Source organism: Mytilus galloprovincialis, chromosome 9, assembly GCF_965363235.1.
Source record: "Mytilus galloprovincialis chromosome 9, xbMytGall1.hap1.1, whole genome shotgun sequence".
Classification (NCBI taxonomy): Eukaryota; Metazoa; Mollusca; class Bivalvia; order Mytilida; family Mytilidae; genus Mytilus; species Mytilus galloprovincialis.
This window is the reverse complement of record NC_134846.1, coordinates 72,705,206-72,713,505: the sequence shown is the minus strand read 5'-3', so window position 1 is coordinate 72,713,505 and position 8,300 is coordinate 72,705,206.

Sequence of the window (8,300 nt, the reverse complement as noted above, 5' to 3'; positions counted from 1 at the left end):
AAATTGACAAAGACACCGATTAAAAGTTTTTGTAGGTGATAGTACTTAGCGTACATAGTAAAAACCTTCTCTATGAAGTACAAATTCAGTAAAATATAAATACAGGGTCAAGAAAATAGAAACAACACTATAAAAACCTCTTGCGTCCGAATCGCGCCTCAGGACCCAACTGCACCAGCATAAATATTGTGTATTTGTGAACTGTCGTTTGTCGTTTTTTTTTGTTTTTTTTTCAAGGTTTTGTCAGTTTGTTTTCGATTTATGAGTTTGAGTATCGCTTTGATATATTTCGCCTCAATTTTAGACAATATCAACCAACGGAACGAATGGAAAACATGTGTCATACACCTGACTTGGTACGGCCATTTTCCGAAGAAAATGGTGGATTAAACGTGGTTTTATAGCTACATGTAGCTAATTAAACCTCACACTTGTATGACAGTTATTCATAGTTCAGTTATATTGACAAAATTGGTTAAGCAATCCAAACAGACAAAACTGCTTAATGTGACAATAATTAGAATCAAGTTCACAAAACAGGATGAACATACATCACAGATATACAACACAATTGACTAAAAAAATCAAATAAATAGCAAACAGCCGATTATACTTCAAGGAAGAAGTCAAGTTTTGGAACCACATGCCCTTTTATGCCACTGATAAAGCTCTTGATGATCAGTGCCTTTTGTCATCTCAAAGTTATTTTTGTTGTATTTCTTAAGTGGAGCTCAAAAAGATGGTATTTACGAATCAGTATTTTTAACGGAAATTAGCCTTCAGACTTTGTGCTTCACCCCACAAAAAGTAGTAGAATTGGCAGATGGTTATTCAAAAATTCATGTACCTAGACGACTGCTTGATAAACAATTCGGAGATGGTAGTTCTTTTTAGCCTGCTTATTTTTGTGCTAGACTTAGCACAGGCCTTAAGTCTACTAGTCTATTACAAAAAGATCAATTTGGAGCAAGCTCAACATAATGAATACTAGTACTTGGCAGCTCTTTTCAATTAAGAGAAGAACGGCAAACAATATCACAATCGAGAATAGGACACGATTGGTGAAACTACAGATAAGACGACTGTTCTGGTATTTAGAGGTCTAATACTGTGAAAACATGTCGCTTGTAAGATGAGACAAAGACATATCAAATCGGTCAGCCAAATGTGTGATGGTGATGAAATTATGAAGTGTCGATCCCAGTCGTTTTTTTTTTGTGTAAGGAGTTCATCCTGCTTTGTGTAGTGTGATTATGCACGAGCGTGACGTTTCAATTGAGATATGTAAACGCAATACGGTGAGAAGAGAGCTTGTTCCTGCTGAGGAGTGGGAAGTTAACAATTGGAAAGGTGAAATTATCACGTTTGTCATTGATTCTAGTTTGAAGTCATCAATATCTGTCAATATTGTGGAAGAGATCAATATATGAAGCAGACCTAGTTTCGGTAGTACCACTAATCTCAAACTCACAGGGATACATGAGGTACAAGTACACACTGAAATGGTTTTTCAAGAAATGTGTCATTACGATTTTTATTTTCAAAGGAAAATCACTGTTTAACGAAACGATGCATTCGATTTTTCAATTGAGCAATAAGTTTGAGAGATAGTTTTTTTTTAGGAAGGTCATACAATACAAGTGTTATAAGCTTCGTCAATAAGTCATTTAACGACTGTGGGAACTTTTTCAGTGGTGCATTCAGAACAAAGTGTCTATTTGTGCAGTCTCCATCCTGAAAAAAATGTTTGAGCAGATGCACTTTGAAGGGCGAAACATCATGTGAAAATGACGGAGTGGACATTCAATAATGTAGCAATGAATTTGATATTCCTGCGCACAGGTACTCCAATCATAAATCTGTTTGCAACAGAGTTAAACATAGTATATTGCTCATCAGTTCAGCACATGAATGCATTTCTCTAATTGTAAATTAGAGCGACATGATTTAAATGCATTTACTCAAGCAAAATCTGTTATTCGAGTATTCCTAAGATTTGAGAAAAGAAATACTGTGGCTCTGCGAAAAACACCAATGTGACCAAGACAATCATTGTATTCTCAGATCCCTAGAAACAAATGACAGATATTCATATCAATATAAAAAAAAAGAGATGTGTTATTTCTTATGCCAAAACTACTGTCACAATTCCAAAATCCAGTACAGATACTACTAAGTCATTCAACACAATCAAAAACATTGAAGCTTGTGGCATTGAAATTGTCAAACTTGGAAAGTAGTTAAAATATTTTCTGACAAAACAGCAGAGATTATTACAAATACTAGACAAAATGACAGTTTATGATTTAAAACTCAAAACATGTGACAGGTGGTGTTAAGAATACATAATTAATTATAAACTACCTCAACTATACTAGAAGTAGCCGAATTTTGTAATTTTTTTGTCTGTAAGAAAATGGAAAACATGGACGATATCTGGTTATAAGTCTAAAGCATTACTTCATAAGAATGAAACGACTCGGAATTTCAAAAGGTTTTGAATTGCACATGTCGTAAACGATAAAAAATATTTTGATAAAGATTCACCCATACGTCAGATGACTCCTAACTTGATTTATTATATAAGCAGTTTGACAGGTATGTAAAATGTATTATTCACCTTGCTGTACTAAACATATATTTATATAAACAGCTGCCTGACGTTTTTTGATCGATCAGAACCTACAACGTTATTGACTGTTCAAAGACTTTGGCCCAAATTTTAAAGGTTTATATGAAAGCATTTTCTACTTTATTTATTGACAAGCAATATCAGAGCATATGTAAATTGGATTTTAAAAAGCAATTATGCAATAAAAAGGACAAAGTTTGTATTCAGATAGCTGTTATCAAAAAATTTGCTTCTGTAACCATGTAAAACAAAACATTTTAATATGAAAATAAACTCTCAAAAAATAGTTTTGATTTCGAACTTAAAATTATTTTAGGTCAAGGAATGTATCTCTCTCGTGCATAGCTCGGATTCCTTTTCCGGGTTTAGGTTTTAAGTTTTATCAGCTCTTCTGCGTTTGGATTCGGTTTTGGTGTTTCAAATATTTTGGTCTCAGGCATCACTGGAGAGATACTCACTTCCAAAAATCGGGTTTGGTGCAATGAAACGGGTACCGTTTCTGATAAAAGAGATTTTAAGTATGGTTTTGTTAAATCACCAATGAATTTCTGGTTTGAGTTTAATTTTGTTCAACCTTTTGATATTTTTTAATAATTTTACAAAAATAAAAAGTCATTGAAAAGAATTTTAGGAAAGAATGTCGCTGCAGAATAATGCATAACATACTTCTTATTTTTCTCAGATGAATCAGCAGATTTAAATAAAAAATTTCAAAATCCATTAAAAAAGAAATCATGAACATGAAAATCAAGTAATCTAATGATGTGCTGGCGGAATTTCAGATATGGACATTTATAAAAGTGAACTTTATTGATATTTTAAGGACACTATTCCGCATCGATCAAACCAAAACTTAAAAGGGCATTTGCTGCTTCTCCGATACAATAATACACGACGGGTGCCACATGTGGAGCAGGATCTGCTTACCCTTCCGGAGCACCTGAGATCACCCCTAGTTTTTGGTGGGGTTCGTGTTGTTTATTCTTTAGTTTTCTATGTTGTGTCATGTGTACTATTGTTTTTCTGTTTGTCTTTTTTCATTTTTAGCCATGGCGTTGTCAGTTTGTTTTAGATTTATGAGTTTGACTGTCCCTTTGGTATCTTTCGTCCCTCTTTTAATAAAAGACAATGACTGATTTGCCTGTAGTATTTGACACTTGAGGCAAAACATGAATTAAAGTTTGTATGTTTGACTTAAAATGGAATTTTACACATGATAATTGGTAAATTTAAAAATGGACAACAACCACACTTAAAAGGATATTTTTCTTCACATGAAAAGAAACATAGCCTTATCACATCTCTTTTAAAAACATAGAAAGTTAAAAGTATAAGCAGACTAATTCGCTCAAAGCTGCAGATGCATACATACACAAAAGACGTATTCTGCAGACAAACATTGTCTTACCTTGTTTGGCCAATCCATTTGTGTTTATCCCCACCCATACACACCAGGTGTACTATATTCATTTGTATAAATGTTTCATATATTCTACTGACAATTGTATACTATACAATACTTGTGTACTGACAAAGGTATACTTTATTCATATAGTGTATTGACAAAGTATCATGTATTTATATATTCTACTTACAAATGTATAGTATATTCGTATAATGTATTGACAAATGTATACGATATTCATGTTTTTTTTCTGTCAACGGTGTACTTTGTGCGTATAGTGTACTGACAAAAGGTATACAGTCAGGAATATGGCCATTGTTACATTATAGTTCGTTTCTGTGTGTATTACATTATAACGTTGTGTCGTTTGTTTTCTCTTATTTTTGAGTGTAAATTCACATTGCGATAAGACGTGTCACGGTACTTGTCTATCCCAAATTCATGTATTTGGTTTTGATGTTAAATATATATATGTTATATTTGTTATTCTTGTGGGATTTTGTCTATGTGTGTTACATTTTAGTGTTATGTCGTTGTTCTCCTCTTATATTTAATGCGTTTCCCTCGGTTTTAGCTTGTTACCCCGATTTTGTTTTTTGTCCATGGATTTATGAGTTTTGAACAGCGGTATACTACTGTTGCCTTTATATATACTTTCATGACTTCTGACAATGTTAAAGAGATGAGAGTACTGACAAAAATTATTCTATATCAATATAGTGTACTGACAAATCTTTACGATATTCATATATATATAATATTCTACTGACATTGAATACTACCAAAATTTGATTACTTTTGATCTAGTTATTTGAATATAACTTTAAAACTGACAAACATCATTTCTAATTATGGATGTCACGGGTGTTTGTCGTGCATTAAGAGATATAATAAATTTTGTCTGGGGATTTATCGTCGTCATTGTTAACAGTTTTCAGAATTATATGCAAAAAATCAATTAAGTTTGTAAAAAGAATTCTTTAGTTTTCCGAAAAATTTATAAAGCTAGATCGAATGCAACTGTGAGGTTGATCTTGGGATATTCCTTCTTTATTGTATTTAACAGTTGCGGATTTCAAGTAGTATATCTATAAATTGACAAACAATATCTAAAAACGAAGTAAACACATAAAGTATAACTCTAATATAATTTAATTAACACAGTTGGTACTGGTCGATGAAGAAAGAAAGGGCCATTTGATAATCAATATCGTTTATTTGAATAAATACTAATTTATATAATAAACAGATATAGTACGGCCAAAGAATTGTTTTTTTTTCAATGTTCCGATTTGCGTCGAAGTGATATAATGCTATAAGACCTGACACGCTGCAAATTGCAGGATGAGATATTTTCTTCTGTTTTTCACCTATGCTGTCTTTACAGGTACGTAGGACGCATCGATTTATTTCGGTATCATAAACACTTAAAGACATTACGCCTAAATGTTATAACTAATTTTTCAATATTGCTGACCAGAAAGAGAAATAAATCAAAATTACCAAATCCTTTAAAAACGTATGTGATATATATTCAAGTTAGAGTGGGGTGCTCATTTTCGCCGGGGACACAATTTCGCCGTTTAAGGATTTTGAGGTGTAAAAACTTCAAAGGATGCCTGAAAAGGAAGAAATGTACCCGTAAATTCCCGTAAATTATATTTTTATAACAAATATGATATTCTTTTAAACTGAGACAATATTGCGGCTCCTACCGAAAATGACCGAAAAACGGACAACGATTTTCGGACAATTTCCTGAATAAAAAACACGATTTCAAAGAAGTATTTCTAAGTAAATATTTGACTGAATGCCCTAATTTTGAATTCTTTATACCTTTGAAATGTCTGCTATTCATCTATAATGCAATTGATTTGATAAAAGCTGCGGTTATTTGGTTTTAAATAGATGTGTAAAAACGGCGAATATGTGTCCCCCATTGACAAAACATCCGGAAATTTCAAACACCCTTTAATCTTACTTTTCAGATGATTTTCTTAAAACAAACCGGTTTTCAAGCTTAAGTATATTTTGCATTTGAAATTATCTTCATATAGAAATATCAGTATACTTCAAAAACATTTAGACCTGAACATAAACTGTAGAAAACATGGAAAGATGTTGCGAAAATGAGCACCCCACTCTATCCCGTGAAGAAGAACGCATACAGAAATTACGTCTTAAATTCTAAAAGGTCTTTCAGTTGAACACATTCGTCATTGCTTTCATGATGAAATCTTTTTTTCTCAGCGATATAGTATTCATTCAAATATATATGTATTGTTTTGTATTCTCGAAATGTAAAATTGTCTTCCGAAAGCACATATTGGTATCTTATAAATGTGGTCTAACGAGTGTATTACTTGAAAGGATATCATAAATAATAGAATGAAGGTTTGGGTTAGAATGACACGGTTTTATTTTCAATCACGTTATTGTAAATGACAGTGAATTATATATTGATATATTTTAATGGGCGGATGGTGCTATTTTGTCTAATACAACACATCGTACATTAATGTCAGTTTAAGAATAACAAAATTGTGCTACTTTCTGCTGTTTAAAAACATATATGTTAAGATAGTCCTTAAAAAAACCACATCATAAAAACGGTGATGTAGTTTATAACAGAAAAGCATGTACATCATACTCGAAAACCCTTTTCAGAAAGTATGAATATATATATCTTTGATATCTTTATTAAAATGCTTTTTGAAAAATACTTTAAATTTGCAATGGTATTTGTATAAAATAAGATTTCGAAAAAGATATTTATATATCTTTCTTATCTGTATAAAAGAGCTTCTTGAAAATTATCTACATATCTTTGATATTTGTATAAAATTGAATACATATTTGAAAAAAAGGCTATATATATCGTTCATAAAATACGTTTTGAAAAATATCTATTTATTGTTAATAACTATTTTTATTCTACAACAAATTTCACTTGTTAGAATCGTTAATATATGTACACATGTTTATATTTTTTTCGAAATTTAAGGACTAATTTTATTAAAGGTTTAATGATTTTTATTAATAAATCCTGTATAAAGATATGAACGAAAAAAAAATCAGACAGACAAATATAACTTTGAACAAAATGCCGTTAAATAAAATAATTTGCATATGAAAATAAAAATATTTGTGTTGCAAGGAGTAAATGGAGTACCGAAATTTCTCTTTTGTTTGGCTTTTTTTAAATGATATTCGCAAATTACACATTAAAACAATGAAAAACGATTCAGATTTGAGAAAATTTTCATTTCATCCTAGCTTATTTGTGCTATGAATATGAAATTTATTATTTATATTTTTAAGTAATTTCTAACAATTGGTTTTGACGAAAAAGTCAGGACTTTACTTAAAAGCAAATAGTTTGTGCAGTTAATAAAGGTGTCCAAGTTGAGTGAAAAATGTTTTACCAAATGATAATTAGTATTCAGTTTTTGGAAAACTGTACAATGTATAATTGCATATACTTATTATCATCTGAATTGATTATATCATATCCCCTATCATATTTCTTAAAACAATATTTATAGGTTCCTATAGTAAAAAATATAAAGACAACAATACTTTACCGCTGTTCAATAGTCATAAATCGATTACGCGAAAAACAAAGCCGGTAACAATTTAAAACCGAGGGAAACTATAAGAGGAAAACAACGGAACAACAGAAACACTAAGCTGCAACAAAACCAAACGCCAACATACATAGAATGTGTGCGTGTTTGCAGTTGATTATCATTTCTTAAAGTAACCGAGTGCGGGTGATATCTCAGTACATTAATTACATAACATTATTAGATGTTCGAGCAGGAAACTTTTTAAACAATTTAAGATGCATCAACTCAATAGCATTTCATGTATATTGAAGTCTTCACGCCATATAATAAACCTCCAAAAAATGCCGATGGTCATATAACCCGATATAAATATAAACACAGAAATAAATAGATTGCGATTTCGTGCAATTCGGTTTTTCTAGGCCTGTTTGATTTCATATTTGAAGTAAAACACACACGTTAATATAAGTTTTTACATGTATAGGAATGAGTTTTTCCAGATCGAATCAGTCGAAATGGTTTATCCTTGTTTCACTTCCAATGTTGACATCTGTTCCATTTAATAAATGAACACGCCTAGTTTGTGTCTTATCAATCTCTATGGATCAATTAAAGTTAACATGACTTATACGGATTTAATGAGGTCAAATTATTCACTTACAAGTCAATAGTTCATGAGAGATGCTTCTTTGCT